This window comes from Dasypus novemcinctus, chromosome 5 (assembly GCF_030445035.2).
Source record: "Dasypus novemcinctus isolate mDasNov1 chromosome 5, mDasNov1.1.hap2, whole genome shotgun sequence".
Taxonomy (NCBI): domain Eukaryota; kingdom Metazoa; phylum Chordata; class Mammalia; order Cingulata; family Dasypodidae; genus Dasypus; species Dasypus novemcinctus.
The window spans coordinates 59,921,809-59,939,904 of NC_080677.1; the positions used below are offsets into that span (position 1 = coordinate 59,921,809).

Below are 18,096 nucleotides of genomic sequence, written 5' to 3' on the forward strand. Positions count from 1 at the left end.
TTTTATTTGTGTTCTACGTAATTGAACTTCCTGGTAAATCTTTTAGATCTGTGTACATCTTGTGAGGTCTTCATGAAGACCTTTTTGGTCCGTGTGAATTAAGTGACTTAATTAAACAAACTCCCTACCTCATCATTCATTGCTTGGAAATGTATTATAGAATTCAGCTTCATTTTCAGATAGGAATTATAGCTGAAATTAATTTATTTTCTGAAATGAGTGAGAAATGTCTTTTAGTGATAGCTAGTTTATATTCTCTAGATACTGATACATTTAGAATTCAATATACTAAATAATATATTCTTTTGATTTTAGACTAATATAGGTCATATTTCTGCCTGATGGATTTTCTAAATATATATATATGTGATGCTCAGCAATATTGCCTTTTCTCCCTGGGCACTTTCAAGGAGAATGGGGCCCTCTACATGTGGATCTTCCCAATTAACTGTTCTTGTTCCTCATCTATCACCGTACCCCTTTTTTTTCCTGGCACTCTATTCCAGTCCTGTGGCTTCAGTGTGTTTGTCTAAAACCCTGTGTTCAACATGTAGGGCAGGGCACATCCATTCCCCTTTCATATACTCTGTTTTCTGGCCAAATTGGTCTAATCACCATTCTCTCTGTGTGGTCCATGGTTTCCCACCTCTTAGTTCCTCCTTCTCATGCCACTTATTTTGCTTCTACCACCCCCAGTAACTATCTGTGAATTTGTCAAGGCTCATCCCAGATACCATTTAGTCAATTTTTATAGCTAGAAGTAAATTCATTTGTCTAAATACCTCTTTATCATGTTTTCTACCTTAAATTTTGATTATTTATGTGTATATCTCATTTATTCCTCTTTGTATCCTCACAGTGCCTTATACAATGATTTATACACATAGGTACTCAATAAATAAGACAAATTACAAAGATTTCTTCAGATATAATTATTTCAAAATTATTTTCAAGGTGACTTCCAACAGCTTGGGCATAGATTGTCAAAATAATTATTGATTTTTTAAAAAATAAATGTATTTATTTATTTTTCCCCACTTCCTCGCCCCACCCTGCTGTTTTTGCTGTCTGTGTCCATTCACTGTGTGATCTTCTATATCTGTTCCTCTTTTTGTCTTCTCTTCTCGTTTGTTTTCTCTTCTCATTTGTTTTCTCTTCTCACCAGGATTCGATCCTGGGGACCTCTAATGTAGAGAGAGGTTCCCTGTCACCTGCACCCCCTCAGCTCCTGGTCTCTGCTGAACTTCACCTTGACTCTCCCCTTTGTCTCTCTTTTGTTGCATCATTCATCTTGCTGTGTGACTCACTTGCACGAGCACTCGGCTCACCGCGTGGGCACTGGCTCACCTTGCCGGCACTTGGCTCATCACATGGGCACTCAGCTCGCTGTGTGGGCACTCATGCAGGCACTCATGCAAGCACTTGGCTTAATGCACCAGTACTTGGCATGCCACGTAGGCACTCAGCTCAGTGTGCAGGCATGCCTTCTCTCTTTTTTGTTTGTTTGTTTTTACAAGGAGGCCCCAGGGATCAAAGAGTCCTTCCATATGGTGGGCAGAATCCCTATCACTTGAGCCACATCCACTTCCCAATTAGTGACTTTTTCTTCCCAATTATTTCCAATTTCAATATTATTATCTTTGGTGGAGAGGTTTTTTTGTTTTTTGCTTTTTTTTTTTAACAAAAGGACAGTTAGGGTAGCCATGTATTTGTACCATACGTTGCCACCTATATCGATCTTTGGAGCTTCACGCTGAATTCTTTTAGGGCATTAGAGGCTGCCCACATGGAATCATTAGCAGGAGTATCTTTTTAGTTAAAATGGTTGGCAAGCCTGATCAAGACTAAGGCTTGATCAGGTAGGAGTAGAAATGAAGACGGGGACAGTCCCCATGGGTGGGAGTGGAAAGGCACACAGGAAAAAACAAGGAGTAAGTTAAGAAAAGACCATGAAAAGAGGTAATGGAGGAGAGGAAGTAAGTGGGAGAGTTACTGGACCAGAGTTGATGGGTAGGTGAGCTTGTGGATGTGCTTTTTTTAACAAGCTCACTTGTTAAAAGTTAAAGTTTTTCTCAGTGTCCTGTCTGTCTCCAGGGAAAAGGGACTGCCACTTGATTCTGTGTTGAACAGGAGATTGTTTTAAATTTAAATTGCTTTAAATTAAATTTAAATAGCTTTAAATTTCCTTAGCCATCAGGGCTAGCACTGCCCCTAATCCTTATAGGGACCAGATTGAGCTGGTAGGAGTAGAGATAGGAGGCAAGTGGTTCTGGTTATTCAGGGTTTGTGGTTAATGGTATATTGATGTTTTCATAGTAAAATAAAACCACAGTCAACTGAAATACTTCAGGCACTTCATTTGCATGTTAATGGTTAATGAATGTTTTTTGTTAACTAAAGGGTAATCAGAAGACCCTTTTTTGTCTTCATCCTTATTTCTTTAATTTTTTGAACTATACTAATCTACGTTTCTTACTTATCAAATACTCTAAGATATATTTTTTAAGTAATTTGAGGATTTGTGATACTTTGTCATTATTAAAAACATGAGTAATCATTTAAAAGCATTATAGGGAAGGGGATGTGGCTCAAAGTAATAGAGCTTTCTCCTACCGTATGGGAGGACCCAGGTTTGATCCCTGGGGCCTCCTAGTAAAAGAAAAGAAAAAGAGAAAGTGTGCCTGTGTGGTGAGCCAATGCCCACGTGGCGAGCTGAGTGCCCGTTTAAGTACCCACACAGCAAGCTGAGTGTCCACGTAAGTGAATCATGCAGCAAGATGAATCATGCAACAAAAGAGAGACGAAGGGGAGAGTCAAGGGGAAGCGCAGTAGAAACCAGGAACTGAGGTGGCACAGGTGACAGGGAACCTTTTTCTATATCAGAGGTCCCCAGGATCAAATCCCGGTGAATCCTAGAGGAGACAAATAGAGAAACAGATACAGAAGATCACACAGTGAATGGACACAGACAGCAGGGGGGGGGAATAAAATAAAATTTAAAAATTAGAAATAAATAAATAAAAGCATTATAAAGCCAGTAAGTGTATAGTGATATCAATATGCAGTTGATAGTTTATTTTTAATTAACTCTCATATCTTTTGTTTTTGTGATTCACTTATTTTTAAAACTTGGAATGCAGGTCAAAAAAAATCTGCTAAATGGGAGGTTTAAGCTAATTGAATTTTGGTTAATTGAAGTTTTCAAGCAAACAACCAGAGACCAGAAACATTTTGTTGTTGTTGTATGGGTTCATTTATGGGAAGTCTCAAAAACTAGATCGAGAGAATATTGTTACTGTAAACAATCTATTTGGAACAAACAATTAGGTTCCTTGTATAGAAGGTGTTCTTGTAATAAGCTTTTTCTGAACTTGTACAAATATTTATTAACTATTCACTCTATATAGGGAGAATTCTGTACTAAGCACTTTGGGGGATAGAAAACTGAATTAGGCATGAACTTGCACTCAAGGAATGTAAGCATTTTGGTACACATTCTCTATGGTTATTTAATAGGTTAGGGGGTGTTTTCAAGTAAAAAATTATCACTTACCTATGAGTAAACACAATCTGTAGATGGTAATTTACACTGTAGTCCCAAAAATATTTCCTAAGATGGTTTCAAAAGCTCCAAATCATAGATATTAGTATCATAGACATTAGTATTGACATTGCATGTATCAGAACATGCCATGCTGTCAAAACAGTTATAAATATGTAAAACACTGTAACATTAAAGAAATGTAAAACAAAGACAAAAATAAGTCTTCATGTAAGATCATCTAAGCTGAGGGAATTTTACTTAACCAACTGGTTAATGGTACCCCACTGTTTTCTGCGTCTCTCTTTTTCTGTTAGCAGTTCATAGAAATTTAGGATATTCTAGTGTGCTTCCAGGACATAAGTTGCATTAGGTAGACAGTACTTGGAAAAACTGGGATTAGATATCGTAGGGACATAATCTTTTTTTTCCCTACCATTGTTATAAAAGAGACCATGATCGGTTTATTTTCTCATCTTATATATATATAATGTAACATTTTTTTAAAATGCATTTAACCACCATTTGTTGTTTTAAAAACAAATAAGCAAACAAACAAAAACCACTTAAAATGGCAGAAAACCTCCCCTGAAGCCATAAGATAGTTGAGTGAAATCATCAAGGAAACCCTGCAGTAATAAGTGCAGTAGCGCTTATTGTCAGACTCTGGTGAATTAAACTAAGGGTATAAGACTGAACTGAAAATTGTCGTGGAAAGGTTCATGAGGATAAAATTAAGTCATAGATAATTCTTTCCAACATTTAAAAAATATACCTTATTCTTAAAAAATATATACATTACACATCTTATTCATTCTTCATCTTGAGGTTTTCATCACATTCTTTAATCTCTTTTCTTGATGTTCTAAGTTGCTTTAGACATTCATTTGCACAAAGGAGGCTGTTGACTGCACTGTCAAAGCCAACAAATAGTCAGATTTTGCCTCATAGGCTTGTTATTGCCATATCTTGCTTTCCTCTTTCTGTTTCAGAGTGTTATCTTTGGATCTATTTAATTGTGGAGGAATTACAGTGTCATCTTTAATTTTCTTTGATCGTTTGAAATTTAATATTGTCTTCTTGGACTTCCTTACTTAAGCTCATGAAACAACGAATGACACCTTAATGATTGTTATTTTTTTTCTTTTAGCATTCATAATAAATGTGGAGTATCTGTGTTTATATAGAACCTTCCATTTAGGGGGCCTTTATGAGGAAAAAAAGGACTTCCAAATTTATATTTTTCTCTCTCATACTTTTATGTGCCACCCTATGAGAGGGGGTTGTAAAGAACCATAAATAAATTCCCTCATCATGTTCCTTAGCCATTCGTAACTGCTATGCAGAAAGAGAAAATATAGAAGGGTATATATATAGGGAGAGACCCTTTGTAAAATATTACATTGTACAGACTTTTCAAAAATCACCTTTTCTACCATACCATTCATTTGGCACTTAGCCTTCCTGTATAGTAAATAAATAATCTTTCCTAGCATATGACCTGGCTTCTCAAATATTTTATAAACTCTTTGAGAAACTAGTATCATTTCTTTGACATTCTGTGTGTGAAATTTATGTTTGATGAAATTTTTAATATAAATTCATAAATAGAAATTTGAGGCACTGAAAGGTCATTGAGAAAGATCAGTAGCCACTCTAAAATAGGACAGTGTTCTTTTAGCTTAATACCATATGGCCTCTTTTGACAGCTTAGTCTAGAATAGAAATTATATTTTATGTATCTCTTATAAATGAATTCTGTAGAGCTTGAGAAAGCCAGAAAAGTTCAAGGTTATGGGTTCATGTGGATCATGTTCTCTGTTAATTAGATTTCATTTTATCTTCAATTGAGTGTTTCTTAGAGATTTCTGCTGATTGAAATCTTTTCAATAAGAGATAAAATATACTATTTGGTTTATTTTACAAACCCAGACTTCAGAGACTGACACCCACTCTTAATAGCACCTGTTTTCTGCCTCTGGGAAATATTTGTTTCCATGAATAATATCTGCTGCTGGTAAACAGTGGCTCTGCTGTCAGGGTGGGATGCCCAGGGCTGATTCATCTTTGCCAATTTAACTTAATGTGAAGTGACTGACTCGTGCCCTGTACTGCTGAGGGGAAGGTCTCCCAGATACTCCTCTTCCCCCTAAGGGAAACAAGCCCTGGACCCTCTGGGCTCCTGGTGGTCTCCACTTTGCCTGAATTATGAGCAGGTGATTTGTCTCATCTTTGCAGGGCACAGAGCAAATTAACATGAAAATATCGCTTCTCAGAAAACAAGGCAGGCTTCAATGCCCTGTCACTGCTGGTCATTAGCCATCTGCCACCAACACTCATACTCTGTTTATCACATTTGAAATTCAGAGCAGATGTTGCATAATAAGGTGATCCCCAAAACAAGGCAAGAAATTCAAAGAGCAGATACTCCACAATAATGATAAAGAAACTGGAAGAAAATATTTTTTCAAACTAATATCTTCATAGCTGTTCGAATTGAATAAACTTTTAAATAAAAACAACAGCACTTATCTCTCCTTGGGTTTGATGCAAACTACTTTTTGTAGTAATAGGAGATATTTTTAGGAGAAAGTGTATGTTTGAAAGATACCTGAGAGGACTGTTTAATAAAATTTCTTTTAATAAGCAAAGTGGAATGTTGTAATAACACTAACACTAATAGATGCTTCATAGGTCAGTCTGCCAGTGGTCACTTTACTGTAAGAAGGGCCTCGACTTAAAGCAGTCTTAACTTAAAATAATTCCCTCCACAGCACAGCTGGGTCTCTCAGGTCTTGTAGCTCACCATCTTGGCTTTCCAGCCAGTTTATTTCCTCCTCACTACTCAAGACTGTTTTGCCATAAAGTTTGTCTTCTTTCCCCTACCCCACCGCCTTTTCCCCTCTCCGCTCTCAGCATCCCTCAGCTCTGAATAGCTCTTCCCCTACTTTCTCTTCAGTCTCTGGCTTTAGGCCCTTTCTGTCATGATTCTTTCAACTTAGTTCCATTGCCCCTCCAGTGAGGTAACATTTAATTGAATAGGTTATTGTAATGTTTTACCTAATTTATTTCTGTACGTTCTAGACCCTTATGCGTTATCAAGAGTGTATCATTCACAGTATATTAACTATTGTGTTTAAAGTCATCTCTGCTTTTTAAAAAACAGGCATCACGGGAAACGGACTTTGGCCCAGTGGTTAGGGCGTCCGTCTACCATATGGGAGGTCCGCGGTTCAAACCCCGGGCCTCCTTGACCCGTGTGGAGCTGGCCATGCGCAGTGCTGATGTGCGCAAGGAGTGCTGTGCCACGCAAGGGTGTCCCCCGTGTGGGGGAGCCCCATGCGCAAGGAGTGCGCCCGTGAGGAAAGCCGCCCAGCGTGAAAAGAAAGTGCAGGCTGCCCAGGAATGGCACCGCCCACACTTCCTGTGCCACTGACGACAACGGAAGCGGACAAAGAAACAAAAGCAGACAAAGAAACAAGACGCAACAAATAGACACCAAGAACAGACAAGCGGGGGGGGGGGGGGGGGGAATTAAATAAATAAATAAATCTTTTAAAAAAAAAAAAAAACAGGCATCAAAGCTTTCATCAAGAATGTAACTCTATATTATAATTTTGTTTTTCCTGTGGAAAAGTCAGCTTTAAGTGTAGTCTTTTGACTCAAAAAAAAATGTTTTCTCCATATAAACCCCACCTGCACATTTACAAGCTTTTTTTTTTTTTAGGACTGCCAGACATATTGCTAAGCGAAAGGTCAGCAGCCAGTCTCACAGTAGAGAGAGGGTTAAATTTAAATCTTAGTACTGCAACAATTGGCCATTGACTCATAGGAAAGATGATTGGAAGGTTAGTGAGTCAACACTCATGTGTACTCCAGATTTAGGGGGAAATGTTGAGTGAGGGTGCTATAACAACCTTGATACCTTTATCTCCTAAACTCTTAAGCCCGGATCTGAAACTTGTAGAAAAATGAAATCTTCAGTGCATTTGCTATCTTTCACTCATTCAGTGGTGATTTCCATTTGCTGCCCCTTATGCCCATCAGAAACATACATGTTGTGCCTTCATTCCATATTGTCTTTAATTCCAAATGAAAACTTTTAGTAACCTAATGAACTTCTTCAGGGAGAATGTTTTAAGGTAATCTAGAAACTGAGGACTCTCCCAAAAACAAATCCTTTTGCAATTTCCCCGCTCCTTATAGTAGATGAAAATAGCATGAGGTAAAGAGGACAGAATTATTCAAATATGTGATTATCTAAAAATATGTAATAATAAACTATTACAGATTTCTTTAGTGTTTTTTTTCATCCCAGTAGGAAATACTGGTTTTTAAAAAAGTTAATGTCTTTCTAAAGATACTATAAGAACAATTCACTAAAATAAATACTGACTCATTAGTAAAGATAGAGCAAATGACACTTTGATTAAGCTAATAGCACTAAGTTGGAATCTCTTTGGAAAATGCATTCTTCACCTTAGACATTGAATCTTTTTGTAGAGCCCATTAAAAAGTTACAGACAGGCGGCAGACTTGGCCCAGTGGTTAGGGCGTCCGTCTACCACATGGGAAGTCTGTGGTTCAAACCCCGGGCCTCCTTGACCCATGTGGAGCTGGCCCCTGCGCAGTGCTGATGTGCGCAAGAAGTGCCCTGCCATGCAGGGGTGTCCCCCTCATAGGGGAGCCCCTCGTGCAAGGAGTGCACCCCGTAAGGAGAGCCGCCCAGCGCAAAAGAAAGTGCAGCCTGCCCAGGAATGGTGCCACACACACGGAGAGCTGACACAACAAGATGACGCAACAAAAAGAAACACAGAGTCCCGTGCCGCTGATGACACAGAAGCGGACAAAGAAGACGCAGCAAATAGACACAGAGAACAGACAACCGGGGAAGGGGAGAGAAATAAATAAATAAATCTTAAGAAAAAAAGTTACAGACAGGGGAGGCAGATGTGACTCAAGCAATTGAGCTCCTGCCTACCACATGGGAGGTCCCTGGTTCAGTTCCTAGTGCCTCCTAAAGAAGATAGTGAGCTGGCACAATGGGTCGGCATAGAGAGCTGATGCAACAAGATGACTCAACAAGAGACACAAGAAGGAAAACATAATGAGAGACCCAACAAAGCAGGGAACAGAGGTGGCTCCAGCGACTGGGCACCTCCCTCCTACATTAGAGGTCCTGGGTTTGCTTTCAACAGACACAGCAAGTGCAAACAACAAGGGGGTGGGGAGAAAGAAATAAATTAAATTTTTAAAAAGTTACAGACAATATATACCCAGTCTATATCACCATGGTGACAGATAGAGCACTGCTTTGCATAAAGGAGGGATATTCTTTACCTACATTTAGTGTGTACCTAAGCTCCCTGGTTACAGTCTCCTTTCTTGTTCTTCCTCTTCTAAATGTTGGAATACCCAAGGCTTCATCCTCAACCTGCTTCTCTTCCCTGTCTGAATTCACTGACCAGGTAACTCATTCAGTCCAGAATTTTCAATTATTTTTTCTCCTGTCTGGCCTTTCCTCATGCACTAGACATATATATATATATACACACACACATATAGTCAGCCAACCATTTAACTTCCCCCCATTGCCAGAACATCTTCCAAGAATTCTTTCCCCCACTCAAGCCATCCCCACCTGCCCTATTAAGTTTAAACTCCAAACTTAGGTGTCATCCTTGATTTCTTACTTTCCTTCACAACCTTCATCCAGTCCATCAGCACATGCTTTGGGTTTTGTCCCCCAAAGATATTACCAATCCAACTACTTCTCAGTGTCTCCATTGCTAAAACTCTCGCCCGACCCATGAAACCAGCTTCCTAACTCAACATGTTGCTTCCACTCCTCCCCCTTTAAAACCCATCCTCCATTCAGCAACCAGAGGGGCCTTATTTAGGCATAAATAAAATTGGATTAACCCCTCACCCTCTGAAACTTACCTTTAGTGGTTTCCTGTAACCTGTGTAATAAAACGAAAAGTTGTGCATGATTTCATGTTTCCCCTGCCGCCTGCCCAATTGATCTACTTTTCTTCTAGTTATGGTTTACATAATTACTTCACTCTCTTCATATTACTTACCTAAAAATTTTCCATTCATTTTTTTAATGTGCTTTACCTTTCCCAACCAGAAGGTAAGAGCCTTGAAATTAGGACTCCAGTTTATTGCAGTGTCCCCAGTGCCAGCACACTGCATGGAATATGGAGGGACCCTCAGTAAACGCGTTGGTAACAGTACTAGGTGTGTAACTTAATTAACCTACTAATTAACTCTGAAATGTACAAGTGAGAAAATTGTACTTATTCCAGGATAGAATGTTTCCTTACAATAGAAAAAATAAGTTGAAGGAAGTCATATCTTAACTGTTTCACATTCATTTCTTTGTGGCAAAAAGGCAGGTAGGCAGGGACACTGTGAGGTTATCTTTATTGTAACTGAAAATTTGCTTGGTTGCTTTGGTTTAAATGTAGTCTAAAACCAGTAACTGATTTCTACTAGAACTATAAAGTATTTTCTCCTTTAATATAGTTTAAAGTACTGACTTAACTAAATTCCAGAAATTGTTCTCTTTCAGCATTGGACTCTGTTAAATATGTTTTATACTAAGGATGGGGGAACCAAATCCAATAATGCCTCTTAGACCCCAGTCTCACTCCTCAGGAGTGTACATCTAAAAGATAATTTGACAGTTAAACATTTTACGGAATTTTTTTAAGTCTCCATATATCTACCATTGTATGCAAAAGTCCTCCCCAGTGAGAAGTAGTAGCTTCAAAAGGTTAAATTTTTAAAATCTCATTTAGGCCATTATCCTGTATTTATTCATTTGGATTAACGTTTTATCCAGAAATTTCAGCTACCTGGGGCTTAGAAGTTATGAAAGCACCATTCTATTAGAACAGTTGCTAACAATTTGTAATATTAGTATCACTGAGTTGTAAATTATTGAAAGACATATAGAGAATATATCTATCAATTATTTAAGAAAGTATTTAATATCCTATGCCTAAACAAGTTGGAAGGGATTAATCAATCAGTCGAATATTCCACTGCAGTTAAGAAAGTGATTATTGACTCTACTAAATTTTGTTGAATGAAAAGTGCTTTCACAAACCGTTGTGTAAGGAAACCTCGCAAACCCCATGGAGGAAGAAGGTATGAGAATAATGTCTCCAGCTTATGGAATAATTGTTGTGATTGTATTCATTCTGCTTTTCCTCATCACCCTCAAAGGGGCAAAATTCTCCTAAAAGATTGACAGTGATAGAACATTTAATGAGGAAAGTATGATCTGAATTTGGACTCATATATCAAAATCAGGGGCTTGATGCCAGGCATCTGGGCACTTTGAAACTTGAAATCTTAGGAAATAAAAGAGAATTCTTTTAAGATTAGAAATACGCATAATTCCAATCTCAAGACCCTGGATACTGTCATATAGTGGTTCGCTGGATTTGGATGCCTGGAAAATAGACTAAACAAGAAAATTTGCAAAACTGATTTACCATCTAATAAAGGTTGGTGTAGGTTTCAGTAAACACTGTGGCTATGTTCTCCAAGTGTGGTCATGAATCACCAAGAGTACCCCACCCGGGGGGTGCTTATTCAAAATGCACAGTTCTGCCCTAACTGAAGTTTTTAATAAGTACCTCCTGATGATTCTTACAGACACTAAAGTTTAAAAGTAGTGCCCTACTTATGACATAACCCGGAAATGAAAAATGGCTCTGAAATGACTCAGTCCTCTGGAATATTTGCTAGGACTGTGTGTAGGTCACCCCAGCCAATCAGAAAGCTCTAACTTAAGCCTAGCTGAAGTCAGGTCTGGCATTTTAACTAAAGTCATCTGTATGTATGCTACTTGTTTAAAAACGCTGAAGTTTTATTCCTTATGATGTTCTATTGGAAAATGCTAACTCATTAATAGGAAATTTGAATAAAAGAGAAGATGCTTAGAAATAGAAGAATTCCTAAACAGAAATTCTTAAGCCATCCAGAAATCTATCTTTTTTTAAAAAAGTGGTCATGGCACATCATGATTTTACTTTTAAAAAGTACTTTTTGTTTCATATACACGTGTGCTTTCATGGTTCTCTGTGGTCTTGACTTAATAAACAATCACCAGACTTGCAATGTAATTGGTCAGAATTCTTAACCCTGTTTTGTAGGTGAGGAGCCAAAACCTTATGAAACTGAAGTGATTTATATAGAATTTTAGCACTGATATTATAGTGGCCAAACATAGTATTCATGTACTCCCTTTCAGGCTTACATATTAGAAACCATCATGTGCAGAATCTAATTTTCTTCCAGTTGTAGTTCTAAGCCTTTATCAAATATAAGCTAGCAGTTGTGTTGATTTTTCTATTTATCATTGTTCTCTGCTGTCCCTGGCCATACTTGTTAATTTTTCCTTTCTTGGACAAAACCAAAGAAATATTTGTCATTCTACTCTAGTATAGTCACACCAGTTTTTAAATTGAAAAGCTAAAATAGAACATTGCAGGGAATTGTAAAACACAGGGCATAGGAGGTTGCACTCTGAATTAAGTCCAAAAACTGCAGCATCAAAAGTCGTCTACATAAAACAATCAGATATTGATTGATCTGGAAACAGTTATCCTCAATTTAAGGTTTTCTATGCATGTGGTTAGTATACAATGAATACTTGAAATGCTCCTTGTCAATATTTAATTTCACTAACATGTCACTTTATAATGTTCAAATCTGGAACTGAGAGGTTTACTGTCATATATAACTGAAGACCTGACATGTTCGTTGAGACTAAAAGAGGGCCCTGTTTCCCTGTAGGACTATATATTCCAGGTCTGGAGAATGAGGAACAAGAAGAGGGAAGAAATAAGTTGGTGTCAAAAAAGGAGAGTTGATTGAATGGTTCTCAGGAAAAAAGGAGAAATTTATATACCGTGAATAAATAAAGTAGCCTTTTGTAAAGTTATGACTATGCTGAGAATATCTGAAACATTACTTTGCTAACTCTTGCTCCCCCATTATGAGTATTGCTCTAATTATGGCCATGTATCTTGTAAACCTTAAATCCTTTAATATTTCAACTGAATATTAAAGATGGGTTGCTTTGTGTCTTGAGTTCAAAGCTATATTGACCCAAATGAATTACATGCAAGTATATAAATACTGTTAAGCTTTGTCTCTGACATCTTCTGTTCTAAATGTTGCCACTATCCCAGGAGCCCTTAATGTGTATCTTATCACTGCTGTGGGATCTTAATTAATACAACAACAACAACAACAACAACAAAAACATTTAAGAGCTTAGAAGAAAGTAAAATATAAATTACGTTAGAATGAATTAAGAAAAGAGTTGCATTTTGGTCTCCTCCCAAGTGGGAGAGATTTATGAAAGCATCACACACCAAGAGAAAGGACTTCTTTGCTTTTCTGTTTCAACTCCACCATCACTTTCACCATCACAATTTCACAGGACTTCTTACTTTATTTATCACCAAGTTCCATAATTAACATATGGTTCATGTTATTGATTTCTCAGGTTTCAAAGTAAAATAAATTGAGCTTTCTTCCACATTTAGAATATACAGGGTTTTTTTTTTTAAGGAACTCTAAACAAAGACACGCATTATTTGTAAGTTAGAGAGCAGCTGCCAGAAAACAGAAAATTAGGAATGGAGTCATGGGTGAAATAATGGAGATACTGTTCAGAGGTAACCCTTTGTACAGCAGGAAATTTTCCTTAGAAAAGAGACAGCTGAATTTGCTTGTAAATTTTGCTAGAAACAGGCCTGATTTAGTAACATTTAGTGCTGGTTAGGAGGCTGAAGACACGCTTTCAGCATTGGATACCAAGCAAGTGCCTTCGTTTATGGTTATATATAATATCTAAACACTTTATAGTTTCAAATGTGTTTGTGCATGAGGGGAGCAGTTATTCATTTTTAATAGACTTAATATATAAGTAAATATTTATCAGATCTGAGAGTAGAGAAGGATTTTCTAAACATAAAAGCAGTAGAAGGTATCACAAAGGAAAAGGTCCATAGACTAATCTCTAAATATTTAATACTTAAAGTACTGTAAACTAAAAAGCAAATGTTGAAATAGTTGCCAAAAATGCAAAGGTTGAATATCCTTAACATATAAAAAGCTTTATAAGTGAAAAAAAAAGAGAAAACTACCCAATTTAAATTCGGATTAAGAACATGAACAGATAAAGTCACAAAGAAATACATGTATATGGAATGCTTGGTAGATATATGGGGAAAATGTTCAGCTTCACAAATCAAAAATAGAGAGATGTGCATTAAAAATCAGAATGTACCATGATATTAGGTGGAATAAGTAAATTATAAAAATTCATCTAACAAGGATTTTTCCCAAAAATCATTTTTTGAAGAATAATTACCTAGAGAAGAGAGGTCATTGAGATTTTAGGTTGAGATCCAAACTGTGTGTGTGTTTATACATTATATATAAGCTATATGTTACATAATATCTCAGTTTTGAAATATGTTTCAAATATATGCACTTAAAAACAGGAAGGAAATATACCAAAGTATTAATGGTATATGTCTCTGTATTGGTGGTATTATGAGTTGTTTATATTTGTCACCTAAAATGAGCTTGTATTACTGTACATTGAACCATAGGAAATTGCCAATAGTCTACTATTTTTGACCTACCATAATGGCAGTTTCAGATGATTTCAACCTAGTACTTTTATAATCCATCAAAGGGTCATTTTAATGGGGAAGCCTGTCTGTTACAGAGAAATTGAAGTCCTTATATCTGACTCTCTCATTTATTTCCAATATTGTAATCAAATATAAGAATTAACAGGATGTTGTCACTTCTTTTGCTGTTAAAAGCACAATAGGCCAGATTTTGTAAAATAAGGGATTGTATACACTAAAAACATTCTGTATTATTGATGATGTTCATTATTGATGTTCATTATTGATGATGATGTTGATAAAATGGCAGCTGTTAAGACTAGAAAAAAATGATGCTATAGATTTTTTAGTAAGACTTACATGATACTATTAATGCCTTTAATCTTAACATTTTATCATCAAATGGTATAGTTGGGCTATTATGGAATTTCACTTGATTGTAAATAGAAGCAATTGCTGGTGAGTATTAAACTTAAAATACTGTGTGCATATAGATTAAAGTTACAAGCCTGATTTTACTTCAGTTGTAAATACTGGAATAGGTTGAACAACCTTTAAGTTTTCAGTATTTTTTATTTGAAATTAATTTTCAGTCTTCTCATTGTAACAGACTCATAGCCAGTGACATCAGATATTTGAGCAAAGGCTTTTTAGGATGTCTGTGTTATTCTGTGTCTGCTAAAAAAGGAAAGTTTTTTTTTTTTCTTCAAACCTTAGATATATTTACAGGGAGTGTGCTTGCAAATAGATATTAGGAATGCAAAATTGGTTAAATGAAGGAATGTCAATGCCTGTCCATTTTTCCTAAAGTAAAATCTTTGAGACTTGAAATATCAACAGTGCTCTTAATAAAAGGCACTTGCTCTTACGATTGTTTGTTTGTATATTACTATACATTCTGAAATAACCTACATTTCTCCAAAACTAAAGGAGAATAAAGTACTTCAAAAGTGATACCAAACAAAGGGAATTTGGATGTATATTTATTATTTTTAAGCATTTTTTGCCTTCCTTTAAAATCTGTCATCCCTTTTTATTGTGATACATTGAACATATGAAATGAAAATAGACGGGTAGGTGATAATAGGTGAAAACTTCTGAGGGCACATCATTTATAGAAAGATAAAAGTCTGCAGTTTGGGTAGTCCTTTTGTTGGATTTGGAAAATTGGAATCACCAAACACATTGCAAATAGTTTTTAATCTCAGACTGAATCATCTATACAGTAGCAAAAATTACTGCCTTCCAGCTTAGACCCTGTGAGCACCTGTGCTATCAAAGCAGGTACTATTAAGGTGAAGGCAGCAAGCCCTTGATGATTACCTAAAGCCTTGGTTGGCAGAGGCCCATTTCACTGGGACAGAAACCACCAAGCTATCCTTTAGCAAAAATAACAAATCCTGTCCTCTGGTGATTGATGAGCATGTTGCCAGGGAAATGGACTGGAAAATCATTGCCTTGTCTTTTACTTGCCACAGGAAAGCCAGCCATAACAGAGCATCTCTATTCTTGTTTTTCTTGTTTCTAATAAGAGGCCCAACAAAACATCAAGAAGGCCTGTGAAACCTGGAGATGCGTTACATTCAGCTGCTTGCTGGATTGCCCTTTTTTTTTTTTTTTAAAGAAATACTAGAGAATGAACCCAGAACCTTGTATATGGGAAGCAGGAGCTCAACCACTGAGCTACAGCTGCTCCCCTGGATTGCCTTTTAAAATATGTCTCATAGTTGCCTAATTCACAAAAATGCAGGTGGATGGCTTTTTGACTATTATAGTGTTGCATTTGAGCTGAGAGGACTATTTTAATGTTTACTGCTATTCCTTAATTAACTTAAAATATGCATTTCTGAAAAAGTGTATAATCATAATCCATAGGTAGAATTCTTTTCCTCCTCTTGGCATTTTTTAATGAGAGATTTATATTGTGGAAAAACTTGAGAGCTCAGAAATGTAAACTCCAGCTAAATTCATAAATGCAAGTAATATTTTAGCTAATGAGAAACAATTCAAGAAGCACTGTTCCATTCACACAGCTGTAGCAGGTCTTCTAACCAGGCCACCAGTGACATGACCCTCCTGGAGACTTGGACAGCAGCTTTAACAGACACACCCCTGCCCCCCATCACAGACCTCTTGATGGTCTTTTGATGGTAGGCTCCAAAGTTGTGGATGCCTTCGGCGTCACACTTGAAGCCAAGAGGTGGTGCTCGGGATTTCATACATACATGGCTTCAGTCACATTTGTGAAACCAATTTTGAGAGATTTAAATTCAGATCATCTAGTCTTCACGTAAGAGGGGATGCTTGAAGTTGAATGGCATTCCTGTTTATTAATGTATCTATATTGCTCTTGAGCTAAAAGGACCTTTCATTTAATCAGCATGTTCTCCACACCCTCTGGATTGGAGTGTTAGGATTTTCATTAAAAATCACTGTATTATGAGCTGTGAGCTGATAGGAAGACCCGGTTTGCACTATGTAGTGTGTGTGTGTCTATATGTATATAAATTTTTTTTTTTAAGATTTATTTATTTATTTCCCCCTCCCCATTACCTGCTTTTGGTGTCCATTCACTTTGTGTTCTTCTCTGTTTGCTGTTCTTCTTTTTAGATGGCACCAGGAACTGATCTAGGGACCTTCTGGAGTGGGAAAGAGGGGCTCAATCTCTTGTGCCTCCTCAGCTCCCTGGTCTGCTGCATCTCTTCTTGTCTCTCCTCTGTGTCTCATTTTGTTGAATCGTCTTGCTGTGCCAGCTCTCTGCACAGGCCAGCGCACTGAGTGGGTCAGTACTCCGCGCGGGCAGTCTCCACTCAGGCCAGCTTGCCTTCACCAGGAGGCCCCAGGAATCAAACCGTGAACCTCATATATGGTAGATGGGAGCCCAGTCACTTGAGCCACATCTGCTTCCCTATATAATATATTTTGAAAAATATGTTTTCTTTTCCTCCCCTTCCTCTCTCCGTGCTGCTGTTTTTGCTGTCTATGTCCATTCACTTTGTGATCTTCTGTATCTATTTCCCTTTTTGTCTTCTGTCTCATCTTTCTCCTCTGGGATTCACCAGGATTTGATCCTGGGGACTTCTGATGTGGAGAGAGATTTCCTGTCAGTTGTGCCACCTCAGTTCCTGGTTTCTGCTGTGTTTCACCGTGACTCTCCCCTTCATCTCTCTTGTTGCATCATCATCTTGCTGCATGACTCACTTGCGTGGGCACTTGGCTTGCTTCGTGGGCACTGGCTCACCATGTGGGCACTCGCGTGGGCACTTGGCTCACCACACGAGCACTCGGCTCACCACACAGGTACCCCACATGGGCACTCGCCTCCCCTCACAGGCACTCGGTTCACCATGTGGGCACCGGCTCACTGCTCAGGTACACTTTCTCTTCTTTTTTCACCAGGAGGCCCCAGGAATCGAACCCGGGTCCTCCCATATGGTAGGCGGAGGCCTACAACATCTGCTTCCCTTTTGAAAATATTTGAGTTTAGCCTTTTCTGTGCATGATTTTTCTCTAGTTTTGCTTTTTGATATATTAAATATTTCTTCCACTTACATGTTTTTTCATTTGTGTTTTTTTTCAGACATGCATTCTAGTTCTGAGTTAGAAAAATTTTAAACTTTCCTCAATTCAACAGGTCTCACAAATTATATTTACAAAAATACAGCCCTTCCACTAAAGTTATTCCCCGAGGTTATAGCCAGTGGACGTGGTCATCTATACCCTGCTTTATTCCCACCTTGGTTTTGTGCTTCTTGCCAGAGTGAGTTGGAGAATTTTGTTAATTTAATTTGTTGGTGATGCCCAAGGATAGGTTGCCTGTTTTTGTAACTAACTCTCTGTGGTCAAAGAACAATCATCCTGAAGTCACCATTGTAATGCTGTCTT

At 37.6% G+C, this 18,096-nt stretch overlaps 1 protein-coding gene across 2 annotated transcripts in view; it reads left to right on the forward strand.

Annotated features, from left to right (window-relative positions):
* The window catches only part of CDK6 (cyclin dependent kinase 6), a 236,182-nt gene that overhangs the window by 61,763 nt on the left and 156,323 nt on the right, over window positions 1–18,096 (forward strand). The window lies entirely within an intron of this gene.